This window comes from Schistocerca gregaria, chromosome 10 (genome assembly GCF_023897955.1).
Source record: "Schistocerca gregaria isolate iqSchGreg1 chromosome 10, iqSchGreg1.2, whole genome shotgun sequence".
Classification (NCBI taxonomy): Eukaryota; Metazoa; Arthropoda; class Insecta; order Orthoptera; family Acrididae; genus Schistocerca; species Schistocerca gregaria.
The window spans coordinates 160140464-160154849 of NC_064929.1; the positions used below are offsets into that span (position 1 = coordinate 160140464).

Genomic DNA, 14386 nt, shown 5'->3' on the forward strand with positions numbered 1-14386 from the left:
CATTGAACAAGTGCTCGTATTCCGTAAGGCAGGCATTTTAGAGTCCATTTTTACTCTGTTTTCATCTGTACTGTCGCGCTGAAATGTGTCTCCCTACAATCCTAGCAACAACGATTCCAGTATATGTATTGCACTGTCAGAGGTATCAGAACGGTTTTCTCTTATATCTAGTTACGAACACTTGTTCATTAGAGGAATTATGTTTCAATGTAGAGAACACCAGTAAGTGCTCATAGTTATTAAAGTATGCGTTTTAGAGCACATGATTGCTGGACATTTTTGTCTTGTTTCGGTCCACGCTACCTCTTCACAAAATATGTAAAGTAAAGTGTTTGCAGTAAAAGAGATTTTTTTTCACAGTATCGAAGATAAAGAATTGATCATAGCTCTTAAGGGTTTTAGAGGCCATGTTTACTTCACTCTTTTGGTTAGAATGATCATCCCTGTCATAGCCACGAATACTGACCATCACTTCTGAAACACCCTGTATATGCATGCATATCCAGGCGCCGCCGACTGTAACTTTGAACGTTGGATTACGTTTCCGTACTAAGTTTCTATCCAAATTTTTTGCTCAACACGTCTTTTACATCCCTTCGAAGTTTTTCGGTGTAATTTTGGAAAACCCTGTATGTATAGTGGGTGCACTCAGCCTCGAGATGCCAATTGAGGAGCTACTCGACCGAGTAGTATCGGCTCCGTTCAAAGAAAACCATCATAACGACTGGGAGACCGGTGGGCTGACCACACGCCCGTCCTATCCGCATGCTGAACTGAGGATGACACGGCGGTCGGATGGTCCCGATGGGCCACTTCTGGCTTGAAGACGGAGTGCTTTGCTGTATGTATAGTAGCATGGAACTTCCCTTCCTTTGACTGGCTAAAGCAGTCGAGGCAGAAACTCGCTTGTATTAGCACAGGGCAGTTAGCGGAAGGTGGCCTGAGTGTACTGAAGCGGCTGGTCAGATACAGAATAATTTGTTGTGCATTACTGATGAGCCGTGCGTGGCTCGTGTTCCCACCATCATTTGTTTTACACCCTGTTTCTAACGTACTTCCACCTCAGTACGTTAGTTTAAATTACTACTGTCAGTGAGTTGTTGCTTTGCTTTGCCTGGCCGCGAGCGGCGCCAGCAGCGCATAACAATATAACCCCTCTCGTCGTGTCTTTGCTCGACTGCTATTATTTAACGGTCGTTGTCTGGCGTAAGCGAGTTCGGCTCGCGAGTTCGGGCTGCCAGTCAGTTGGAATGCGTCTGAAGCGCAGTCTGGACCTGCCAGTCGGGGAGTTGCAATGCGGCACTGGTGCAGTCGGGCTGGAGCAGCAGTGAGGTCTGCGTCGATGTGGCTCGCCCCACCATTGCCGCCACGCGTCACCTGAGCCGGGCCCCGGTCTTGGTGGATCGTCGGTCGGTCGTCCTACCAGACGAAGCGTTTTGGTTCATCGATCGTTCATGAGTCGGCTGTGTGTGTGTGTGCATCGACTCCGGATTTGTCTCCGTGCGTGCTTAGTTACTGTTGGGTATCGTTCAGGTCTTCGCGCAAGTGTTTGTCAAGTTGTGTGTGTGTAGTTGGCGTTATTTACTCTGACGACTATCTTAGATGTTGTCCGCATTCTGAGGGTAGTCGGTCGGTTGGTGTGGACCAGGGAGGATATCTCCGTGCGACGCAGTCGGCTGGGTCCGCTGGCGGTCCCTGCGCAGTGTCGGAGCGTGTGTGGGGCTGTCCGGTCGCTACGAGCTTCGTGACTCACCGACGCAGGACGGTGTCTTAAGTACCCAAGCCACGTTCGTTCATGTTGTGTCGTTCGTTTCGGTGGTTCGCTGTTGGGGAGTTTTTTCCTGTGAGCAACACCGAGTCGTTGTAGTGGTGAAATCGAGCTGCAATGAGGTGGAGTTAACTATATTGGTTCACTACAATTCAAGTGCACCAGAGGAATTTTCTATTTTGTGGGTATTCTGGTTGCCTGCCCTGGCCACCTACGTAAATTCAGGCACTGTTCTTTTTTGGTGGAGTTAACTATATTACCTAATTTCAAATTCAAGTGTACCAGCGGAATTTTCTGCCTAGTAGCCGCTAGTGTTCTGGTTACGTGCCTTGGCCACTGACGTAAATTCAGTCAGTGCCCTTTCCTCACCTGTTGTCGCTGTCCAGCACGGTGTGTAGTTGTGACAGCTTAATACATATTTCGTTGTGGATAATCACGTCCGTAACAGTTTGGTCTTTGAGTTTTCATGTACCAATTGGTGGCTAGCAAGTCGTTTGGTCGATCGGTCCGTGACTGCCTCTTGGTTGGGTTACCGACGGATCAGGTGTAGTGGGACCCACCACCTGTCTCACTTAAGTGAACGTTAATGTTTCGAGGGCAGCTCCCCTCCCTCCCCCCCCACCCCCGCCCTTGGAGACGTCTGAGTGCCGTTGTCTATACTGCCCTTTTCATGGGTGTTTAATGGTCTGTTGGTAATCTATTGTAGCCAATGCTTTAAAAAAAATTTTGTGTTTTATGTAAATCAAGTGCCTTCAGCCCATATAAGTAATTTTGAATTCTGGCAAGTGAATATTTTGCTAAACGTTACTGTTGTAGTACCGTCTTTTCATTTAGTGCGCTTACAGCCACTTAAAACTCAAAGATTTAAGGTATTGTGAATCTTTGGTAATGTCAATTGTCGGCCTACATATGCTTAAAACCATATTCTTAAATTTAGTTACTGTCGTTGCGTTGCTTTTTCATTTAGTGTGCTTTCGGCCACTTAAAACTTCAAGGACTTCAGCCGCTTAAAGCTTGATCCTTTAAATTTCCCCTTAAGCGAAAACACTGCGGCCTTCTGCCTTAAAACATTATGCTAATACATTGTAAAATTTTGAAATTTAATTCTGGCCTTAAGCCGTCTGTATTGCACCTTGTCTATGTTCGTTCTAGCCACTTTTGACTTGAGGCTTTCAGCCTAGCTCTGTTATTCGATATGTTGCTCCGTTTCCGAGTTATTTAGCATAGAATTTAGCCAATCGGGACGTAGCGCGCTCGCATTCTCGCGGCCTGCCAGGGGCGGTGTTGCCGAACGAGTGCTTTGTCTCGTTAGTTGCGACTTGAATTTACGCGCGCGACGATCTGATTGGCTAACTTCAATGCTAAATAACTCGGCACAACGTATCCAATTTCCTTCTTAACATATATATCTCAGTACAACCTGCCCTGTAACATATCTACAAACATTTCACACATTTTCTGGCCAACCTATATATATATATATATATATATATATATATATATATATATATATATATATATATATATATAAAATTTTATTTGCAGTTTTAACTGCGTGTCTTCTTCAGTCACTTGAAATTTATCTTGTTGATTTTTAAGATTTCTTGTTTAGAGTCCTTCAGCCGTGGAAGAATTGGATATCGACACTCATCGTTGTGAAACATCGGCTATGTGCCGTTTTGGTTTAAATGTGTTATTAAATTAAATTCTGAAGTAAAACTGACAGCCACCTTATTTGGCCCTTTCCACAATCCTAATCAGCTGTTCTGCCCTGCGGGTTTAGCGGGCGTTTCAACTGACAAGAACTTACTGCAAGGACTTAGTTGCGGGAGGGTGATTACTACGTCCGTGTAGATGAGGCAGAAGTAATTAAAGATTTTATCTGAGAGTGATTTCAGAATCTTAGGAGCAAACGATGTGTTGTGCAATATACCTTGTGAAGAGTTGACTGTGCTGTGATCGAAAGCCACAGGAATTAAGAAAAGGTATCTCTTGGAAAAGAACTATATGGTCCTTGCTAGATACGACTAGGGTTTTCTCCGGTTATGACAATTGCAGTGCCACTTATATACAAGGCCACGACCGAGCGTCTCCAGTGCAAGGAAGGAATAGCTTTAGAAGAAAGAAGGTTTAGAGAGAACAGTCGCTAGATGTGACGGACGTGCACTTTTCCAAATGACAACCCTCATGTGTTCTTACCCTCTATTACCACCAGAGACCCACGTCACGTTAACAAAGGGGAGTGTTATGATGCTACATATTGTGCATATTTTGTCCTTTGGTTACCACTTCCTCCAGTAATTTCAGAATTTCCTCTATTTCGTATGAAATACTAGCAGAGTATCTGGCATTGCTCGGTTATGTCGATTTCCTGCTCCTCTCTCTGACCATCTTTTCCTGTCGTTCACCTTACCCTCTGCTCCTGCCCAATCTCTCTCTCTGTGTTCATCTATTCCTCCCACCACCACCCCTCTGTCTTCCGATAATCTGCTTCTACACCTATTTCTGTCCATCACATCCTTCCTGATTCAAAGTCCGTCTACTTGGAACCTCTTTAAGCTCATCCTCCCATCTCTATCCCCTCCTCTCACTACCCTTTCACCTCCTCCTCCCACTCCTCTTTCATCTGCTCCTTGCACTGTCTTTTCATCTCCCCTCCCTCTCCCTTTTCTTTTCATATTCTCTCCCTCTTTCTTTTCATCTCTCCTCCACCTCTCTTTTTATCCCCTCCTCCAATCTTTTCATCTTCCCTTTTGATCTCGTCCAAATCTTCCCTTTCCACTTCCTCCTCTCCCTCTCTGCCCACCTCCTCCCTATCAGCGTCCATCTTCACCATCTCTCACCATCACCAAGTTATCACCCCTACTATAATAGCAGGCAGACAGTCTCACCTCCACAATAATTATTTCCAGATAGTAAGTACAATGTGTACGAAATTTGGTTGATATTGTTCCATTTAAGAGGAGGTGTTTTCCAGCAACTTTGCCGTAATACGCAGATGTGACGTATATTTTCAATATATTTAACATACATCACACATATCTATACTTATATTTCATCTGTATCTAGAGCGAATATCACCCTCAACTTTTCGATTTCACGAATCTCAATGTTTATGACGTCATATATCTTGAAGAATATGTCGTAGAACGATATAATTTTGCAGGAAAATTCAGTGTCTCATTTTGATACTGTCTTTAAAAATGTTTTGCGAATAGAGCTGGTAGTTAAGACGTAATAAATCAAAACGTCGCGCATGACGCGACTGTGTTCTACGAATCTGAGTGTCTATGACGTTATACCTGATGAAGTGTGTCGTACAATGACATTTTCTATGGGCATTCAATGGCATTCGTGAATACTGTACGCAAAATGTACCGTGAATAAATTTAGTAGTAGCACAAAAGAAAAGAATTAGCGCGTCATCCGTGATGCGGCAGTTTTACCGCATGACCAGCGAAAATGCAGTTAGCGACAAAGTTTTTTTCCTTTCATCGTCTGTAGGGGCTGTGAGTGAAAAACAGTGTCGGAAAGATGTGAAATTGTCTGTAAAGTTTGTTGCAAGTCACTACGTACTCCTTTTATCTAAAAAAGTAAAGGTTGACTAAAGTGTGAAAATTCGCGCATGTTGACCTACGCTTGTTTTTCGCCTCATCCCTGCCCCTTTGATAGGTTCGTGGTGCTCTCACGTACGTAACTTAATTGCTCTACGCGTATAACCTTCGCGCAAGTGCAAGTAGTAAGTAAGCGAAGACTCTTCGCAATCCCATGAACGCTATAGCAGCGCTCAAAATACGAACAAACGATGGAAAAACATAAGTTGATTTTTATAAACTGAAGGCCCAAAGAAACTGGTACACCTGCCAAATATCATGTAACGCTCCCGAGAGCACCCAGAATTGCCACAACAGGACGTGGCGTGGACTCGATTACTGTTTGAAAAGTTGTGGAAGAAACCTACGCCATGAATCCTGCAGGACCATCCATAAATCCGAAAGAGTACGAAGGGCTGAAGATCTCTTCTGAACGACACGTTGCAAAGCAACTCAGATATTCTCAGTAATGTTCATGTCTGGGGACTTTGGTGGCAAGCAGAAGTGTGTAAACTCATATGAGTATTCCTAGAGCCACTCTGTAGCAATTATGGACGTGTGGGGTGTCGCATTATCCTGCTGGAATTGCCCAAGTCCGTCGGAGTGCACAATGGACGTGAATGGATGCAAGTGATCAGACACGATGCTTACGAATGTGTCACGTGTCACAGTCGTATCTAGCCGTATCAGGCGTCCCATATCACTCCAACTGCACACGCCCCACACCATCACAGAGCCTCCACCACCTTGAGATGCAGGGTCCGTGGATTCATGAGGTTGCCTCCATACCCGTACACGTCCATCCGCTCGATACAACTTGAAACGAGACTCGTCCGATCAAGCAATATGTTTCCAGTCATCAACAGTGAAATAAATGTCGGTGTTCACGGGCCCAGGCGAGGAGTGAAGCTTTGTGTCGTGCTGTTATCAAGGGTACATGAGTGGGCGTTCGGCTCGGAAAGCCCATATTGATGATGATTCGTTGAACGGTTCGAACGCTGGCACTTGTTGATGGCCCAGCACTGAAGTCTGCAGCAGCGATGTCGGAGATCTGATATTTTACCGAACTGCTGATATTCACGAAACACTCGTGAAACGGTCGTATAGGAAAATCCTCACTTCGTCGCTATCTTGGAGATGCTGCGTCCCATCGCTCGTGTGCCAACTATAACACCACGTTCAAACTCAATTAAATCTCACTGAGTTTAACGAAGGCGATGTTGGTTTGGTATATTCGACGATGCCCTTTGGAATCACTGACTAAAGGATCCTTCTAAGAAATACCAAATTAAGATAACCTGAAGATGCCTAAATAAGGCGAAACGCGTAGTTGAAAAATAAAAAAAATAAATTTGCAACCAAGACTGTTTTTAACCAATACTGTTAATCACTGGTTTGCTGTATGCCACATATGGATTGGAAGTATTTATAGAAAAGTCTTCACTGATTTCAATGAAGGCGATGTTGACCTGATGTATTCGACGATGCCCTTTGGCTACGCTGACTGAAGGATCCTTCTATGAAATAACAAATTAAGATAACCTGAAGATGCCTAAATAAGGCGAAACGCGTAGTTGAAAAAAAAAAAATAACATTGTAACCAAGACTGTTTTTAACTAATACTCACTTAAATCTTGATAACCTGCCATTGTAGCAGCAGTAACCGATCTGACAACTGCGCCAGACATTGTTGTTTTATATAGGCGTTGCCGACCGCAGCGGCGTATTCTGTCTGTTTACGTATCACTGTATTTGAATACGCATGCCTAGACCAATTTCTTTAGCGCTTCAGTGTATATGATATTTTGCCGAGGTGTATGCAAGAGGCTTGTTAAGAGCCTGAAATGGAGGACCGATCATGTACGATACGAGAGAGGTGGCGAATAAGCTTGACGGGCAAAGAGTGCCGCTGACGCGCGCTCGCCACGCGGGTGCAGTGCTCTGACCTAGACCCTTTGGTGGGGAAGAAATTTCGCTGACCACAGCGTCAGCGCCTCCGGAGGCCCTCTGGCAGAGGTCACGAGCAGGCAGGGCCCGCGTCCTTGGCTCGCCGCGGCCGCAGGAAGCCGCCGACATTGTGCTACAGAGGGGCCGTCTCGCCTCGGCTGGTCCGCGCCTTGCGCAACCTCGGAACGTAATTAGCCGTCTGCTGTGTGCCGACGAGCCCGTGGGCTGCTCCCACACCGGCGACACCCGGAGAGACCCGGCCAAGGAGAAGGTAGCTCCTACAGGCGGCCTTCATTCTGCCTCTAAGCCGAGCGTCTGCACTGCGATGAATGGCGGCCTCTTTCCATTGTGGATATGCGGCGCGTCAAACCTTTTGGGTCAAAGTGGGTCCACAACCTACAGGCAAGGATCGGCTGGTCAGAAATGCAGGTCGGGTTGACACAGGAGATAGAGAATATCCAAAGAAGAGCGGCGCGTATCGTCACTGGGTTATTTGCTAAGCGTCATAGCGTTACGGAGATGTTTAGCGACTGGAACAGGAAAGGGAGGTAATGAAAGTGGCACGTAAAGTGCCCTCCGCCGCACACCGTTGGGTGGCTTGCGGAGTATAAATGTAGATGTAGATATACGCAGCGTGCACCGCATATAGCAAAGTATCCAGAATGAAATTGTCATTCTGCAGCAGAATGTGCGCTGATATGAAACTTCCTGGCAGAATAAAAATGTGTGCCGGACCGAGACTCGAATTCGGGACCTTTGCCTTTCGCGGGCAAGTGCTCTACCATTTTTTTTCTTCATTTTGTTCGTTGTTGATCGATGTGTTTGGTCGTTGCGGACGTCACATGACATCCGGTCATATTCGTTTTGTTGATCCTTCGACTCAATTTTTTTTATTATAGAGGCCAACCAGCTCTCTGACCGAACACGCTGAGCAACCGTGCCGGCACCATCTGAGCTACCCAAGCACGACTCACGACTCACTTCCGACGGGGCGTGTCGCGCTTGGGCAGCTCAGATGGTAGAGCACTTGCACACGAAAGGCAAAGGTCCCGAGTTCGAGTCTAGGTCAGGTACACAGTTTTAATGTGCCAGGAAGTTTTATACAAGGTAGTTACTTACAAGCTCCATGGATCAATTTGCACGATACATCATAACGACGTGTAAAGAGCTATTTACATCCACATCATGCATTAATTTGTCGAAGCGGTTATATTCCTAACATTTATACGCTCTTAATTTTTTGTAAGTTTATTTCTTCGCTTTCTTAAGTATAAAAAGAAAAAAACATACAAATAGGAGCTTGCAACTCGTATCACCTTTTGTTGTTCTGGTCTTCAATCCAGAGACTGGTTTGATGCAATTCTCCATGCTACCCTATCGTATGCAAGCTTCTTCATCTCCAGGTACCTACTGCAACCTACATCCATCTGAGTCTGCTTAGTGAATTCTTCTCGTGGTCTCCCACTACGAAATTTACCCTCCACGCTGCCCTCCAATACTATATTGGTGATCCCTTGATGCCTCAGAATATTTCCTACCAACCGACCCCTTCTTCTACTTAAGTTGTGCCACAAATTTCTCTTGTTTCCTTGTTCAATACCTCCTCATTAGTTATGTGATCTACGCATCTAATCTTCAGCATTCTTCTGTAGCACCACATCTCGAAAGCTTCAATTCTCTTCGTTTCCAAACTATTTATCGCCCATGTTTCACTTCCATACATGGCTACACTCCATACAAATACTTTCAGAAAAGATTTCCTGACACTTAAATCTATACTCGATGTTAAAATATTTCTCTTCTTCAGGAACGCTTTCCTTGCCATTGTCAGTCTACAGTTTCTATCCTCTCTACTTCGACCATCATGAGTTATTTTGCTCCTTATCTTCTACTCTAAGTGTCTCATTTCCTAACCTAATTCCCTCGGCGTCACCTGATTTAATTCAACTACGTTCAATTATCTTAGTTTTGCTTTTGTTGATGTTCATCTTACATCGTCCTTTCAAGACACTGTCCATTCCATTGAACTGCTCTCCCAGGGGCTTTGCTGTGATACAATTACAATGTCAACCACCTTTTATACATTATTTTATTATTATTATTATTATTATTATTATTATTATTATTGCTCACTTATGGGTCCAATAGAACCAAGAGAGATACAATCCATCAGTGTTACTTTTGATGGTTGGTCTTCCTTTGTGTCCAAATTAATTTAATCTTTTCACAATGAAGTCGACCACGGTGTTCAAATCCGTTTTCTAACTTCCCTTTGAGTAGCTTTCCAAACAAATATCGTTTGCCTAAACGTTTTTCGATCTGCCTGAGCTATACTTGCTGCTTCAAGATCCTCCTTAATCGCAGCGATCCATTTAATTGTCTCAGTTTTGGCATTACTTCTGTTTTCGTAGAATTTTATTATTTCCTTCGTTAACTTAGTGGGTGCCAATCGTTTAATGTGCCCACAAAACTTTAAGTTTTCGTTTTCTCATATCACCATGTATGTTTCTGCATTCTATTTCCTTATCATTTCTCGTCCTATAAGTTTGTTCATCAGTAATTTCGGGGTTTTATATTCTATTAATAATATTTCTTTCTTTTGAATATCTTCAATATCTCTCTTTTTAATTATAATTAAAGTTCCTTCTCCGTAAGTACTTTCAGGTTTGATTACTACTGTAATGCAGAAGTTTATTGAATTTAGAAACTGATTTCTTTTATTTTAAATATTTCGTTTGAATGTGAATGCAGTTGCTATTTTTTGACAGCAAACTTCGTTTGCAGCTTTTTTCAGACCATTTCCTTGTATGGTTTCCCCCAAGTATTTATACTGAGTATCCCTTTTTATTTTTCCATGTCTCGTGTTCAAAAACGAGTTACATGTCATATATTCCGTTTTTTCAAATGATATTTGTAGTCCTACATTGACCGCAACGTCTTTAAGGATTTCAGTTTGTTTCGACTTGTGTTAATATAACTAGTTAAAATTGCCAGATCATCTGGAAAGGGGAGGCAATCTTACTTCTGGCTAACTTGATTTATTGATCTGTATTTTGATTCGACTTTTGGTCTCGCTATTGTGTAATCACCTTTTACAAAACAAAGTTAAACAGGAATGGGGGAGTTCATCTCCCTGTCTAACATCAGTCTTTCTGTCAAATGGTTCAGAAGTTTCTGGCACGAACTTAAGTTTAGAGCTAGTGTCAGTTAACGTTATCTCAGTCAGTGTTAGAGTTTTATTATCTAGACCTTGTTCCTTTAAAATCTGGAAAAGACGTTCACTATCAAACTTTGTCGTAGGCCCTTTTAAAATCCGCATATGTAAATACAATATTGTTACCAGAAATTCTTTGGTTCCTAAGGATTAGTTATAAATTAAGACTTTGCTTTGGGCAGGATTTGTATGATATAAAGCCTGTTTGTATTCACCAATTTTAGGTTCCAACAGTTATTGGGCTCTACCAAGTAAACATTGGGAGAAATATGTGTCTGTTACTGGGAGAAGGGAGATTCCTCCGTAAATATTTACATCGGTTCTGTCCCTTATTTAATGCAATGTATGAATTAGGACAATTTTCCAGTGCTCAGTTATTTTCTCAGTTTGGCAAATATGTCGTAGTAGTTGACTGATCTGTTTCAAAGTGGTACGGCGGACTGCTTTTAGTACTTCTGCAACTACACCATCTTCTCCGGATACTTTATTGTTTTTATGTCCCTTAATTATTTCGATACTATTAGGTTCTTTAGGGGTATGGTTGGTGTTGTTAGTCTGCTGTGGTTTTAATTTGTTGGCTGGTTGCGTACATTTCAATAGTTTTCCAAAATAATTAGCAAGAACATTGCAGTTTTCCTGATTGTTCAGAGCTAAACAGCCATTTTCATTTTCAAGCAGAGACATTAAGCTTGGTAACCGGTTAGCTATGGTTTGAATGTTTTCTAAAATGTTCTTGTATTGTTCTTTTTGGAAGTATCTCTATTTCTGAAAGTTAAGCATTTCCGTACTTTCTTTTAGTCTGTTAGATTAATTCAGGTATTTCCTTTCTTACAGTTAGAAATGTGTTGTAGGTATTTTCAATTTTGTAACTATTCCAATTTTTGAATGCCCCATGCCTAGATTTAACTGTTGTTTCACAATCCGCTTTCCACCAGGCGTGTTTTTCTTTCTTTCGAAGCGGAACTAAATTTTGTGCCGTTCTGATCAACTTTTATTTTAAGCTTTGAAAATTGTTGAATTATATTTTGTCAAGTTCCCTTGATAGAGTTGGGGTTATTTTAGCAGTGTCAAATTTTGGGACAACAATTTTTGTTTTGAAGAGTTTTTGAGGTGGCAGTTTTACTTTTATTCGCAGTAAGTAATGGTCAAATTCTGTACTAGCCCCTTTCCTAACTTGGACGTTTAAAATTTCTTTGTATTTATGGTATGAAGTTGCTACATGATCTATTGCAAATTCCCCGATAAATATATTGGGTACCTGCCAAATTTTTTTGTTAAGAAGGTTTTCTTTTAAATATAGTGACATGATTTTAAGGTTAAAATTTTTGCACATTTCGATAAGTCTCTGACCATTTTGGTTTGTCCATGTATGCGCAGAAAATCCTCTCACCGTTTTCTTATGTTTTTTTTTCTCTTTACCTAACTGAGCATTCAAATCACCCACTAAAATTTTAACATGGGTGAGGGAATTTTTGCGATGATGCTCTCTAACGTTTCCCAATCTTCATTAACTTTATTCAGGATTTTTGCAGTTATCCTCATTGACTGGTATATATGCATTAATTAAAGTGTATGCCTTATTTGCGCATATAAGAGAAATTGTCATTAGTCTATTATTAATGGGTTTTACCTACGTTATTGAATCAAAAATATTTTTGGAGACTGAAAAAGCAACTCCGGGATGTAACGTTTTATTAAGTATTCTTTTATCTGATTTACTTTTAAAAATACTAGAATTGCCAAAATCATTAGTGTTATTGTCTGTCATTCGTATTTTTGAAGTGCCAAAATTTGAATCTTCTGTTCTTTTTTAATGATGTCCCAATTTAGGAAGTTTACCTGGTTGCAAAAGTGTTTGTATGTTAAGTGTTGCAAAAAATTTATTTGTTTTGGTTTTAAGTTGACCAGAGGACTCAGCCTTTCTCTGTTGAATCACGCTGTATTTTGAAGTGGCCGCTCCAGGACCCGGAAAACTAGTTACGGCAGTAATACTGGAGGTGGATTGATTATCAAAATGCTCCTCGATGATTGCACCTGGAATCAGTTGGGGATGAGTAGACTCATTGAGTGAACTCGGAATGAAATTACAATGAAATGAATACCCCTACTCTACATACTGGCCTTGATATACGTCAACGGCGACGTTCAAAATGTGTGCTCCGACCGGGACGCGAACCCAGGATCTCCTGCTTTCATGGCAGACACTCTATGCATCTGAGTCACTGAGGACACAGGACACAGAGGATAGTGCGATTGCAGGGACTTATCTTTGGCACGCCTCCCGTGAGACCCACGTTGTTGTCGTGGTCTTCAGTCCTGAGACTGGTTTGATGCACCTCTCCATGCTACTCTATCCTGTGCAAGCTTCTTCATCTCCCAGTCCTTACTGCAACCTACATCCTTCTGAATCTGCTTAGTGTATTCATCTCTTGGTCTCCCTCTACGATTTTTACCCTCCACGCTGCCCTCCAATGCTAAGTTTGTGATCCCCTCATGCCTTAGAACATGTCCTACCAACCGGTCCCTTCTTCTTGTCAAGTTGTGCCACAAACTCCTCTTCTCCCCAATTCTATGCAATACCTCCTCACTAGTTATGTGATCTACCCATCTAATCTTCAGCATTCTTCTGTAGCACCACATTTCGAAAGCTTCTTTTCTCTTCTTGTACAAACTATTTATCGTCCGTGTTTCACTTCCATACATGACTACACTCCATACAAGTACTTTCAGAAACGACTTCCTGACACATAAATCTATGCTCGATGTTAACAAATTTCTCTTCTTCAGAAACGCTTTCCTTGCCATTGCCAGTCTACATTTTATATCCTCTCTACTTCTGCCACCATCAGTTATTTTGCTCCCCAAATAGAAAAACTCCTTTACTACTTTAAGTGACTCATTTCCTAATCTAATTCCTCAGCATCACCCGACTTATTTCGACTACATTCCATTATCCTCGTTTTGCTTTTGTTGATGTTTATCTTATACCCTCGTTTCAAGACACTATTAATTCCGTTCAATTGCTCTTCCAAGTCCTTTGCTGTCTCTGACAGAATTACAATGTCATCGGCGAACCTCAACGCTTTTATTTCTTCTCCATGGACCTTAATACCTACTCTGAATTTTTCTTTTGTTTCCTTCCCTGCTTCCTCAATATACAAATTAAATAACATCTGGGAGAGGCTACAACCCTGTCTCACTCTCTTCCCAACCGCTGCTTCCCTTTGATGCCCCTCAACTCTTATAACTGCCATCTAGGATTCTGTACAAATTGTAAATAGCCTTTCTCTCCCTGTGTTTTACCCCTGCCACCTTCAGAATTTGAAAGAGAGTATTCCAGTCAAGATTGTCAAAAGCTTTCTCTAAGTATACAAGTGCCAGAATTGTAGGTTTGCCTTTCCTTAATCTATTTTCTAAGATAAGTCGTAGGGTCAGTATTGCCTCACGTGTTCCAACATTTCTGCGGAATCCAAACTGATCTTCGCCGAGGTCAGCTTCTACTAGTTTTTCCATTCGTCTGTAGAGAATTCGCGTTAGTATTTTGCAGCTGTGACTTATTAAACTGATAGTTCGGTAATTTTCACATCTCTCAACACCTGCTTGTACCATTCCAAACTTGTTCTCCCGCCCCGCACTATACTCATAATGCCCCTGCCCATCGGAACAAAAAGTAGGCTATATAAAATCTATGATAAAACGCTCTAGATCAATTTTTTATGACTGGTTTCGGCGTAGTCTCAGGCCATCTTCAGACAGCATCATCACCTGTAGCTGACGATGCGTAGAAGTTGACCTCAGTAGCTGAATCTGCAGTTTCATCGACTGAGGGTATTTGACTCTTCTACGCATCGTCTACTTCAGCTG

General features: G+C 42.3%; 1 protein-coding gene across 2 annotated transcripts in view; it reads right to left on the bottom strand.

The window, feature by feature from the left end:
- Positions 1-14386, bottom strand: part of LOC126293577 (leucine-rich repeat-containing protein 15-like) — a 146927-nt gene that overhangs the window by 12544 nt on the left and 119997 nt on the right. The gene's annotated exons all lie outside the window — the stretch shown is intronic.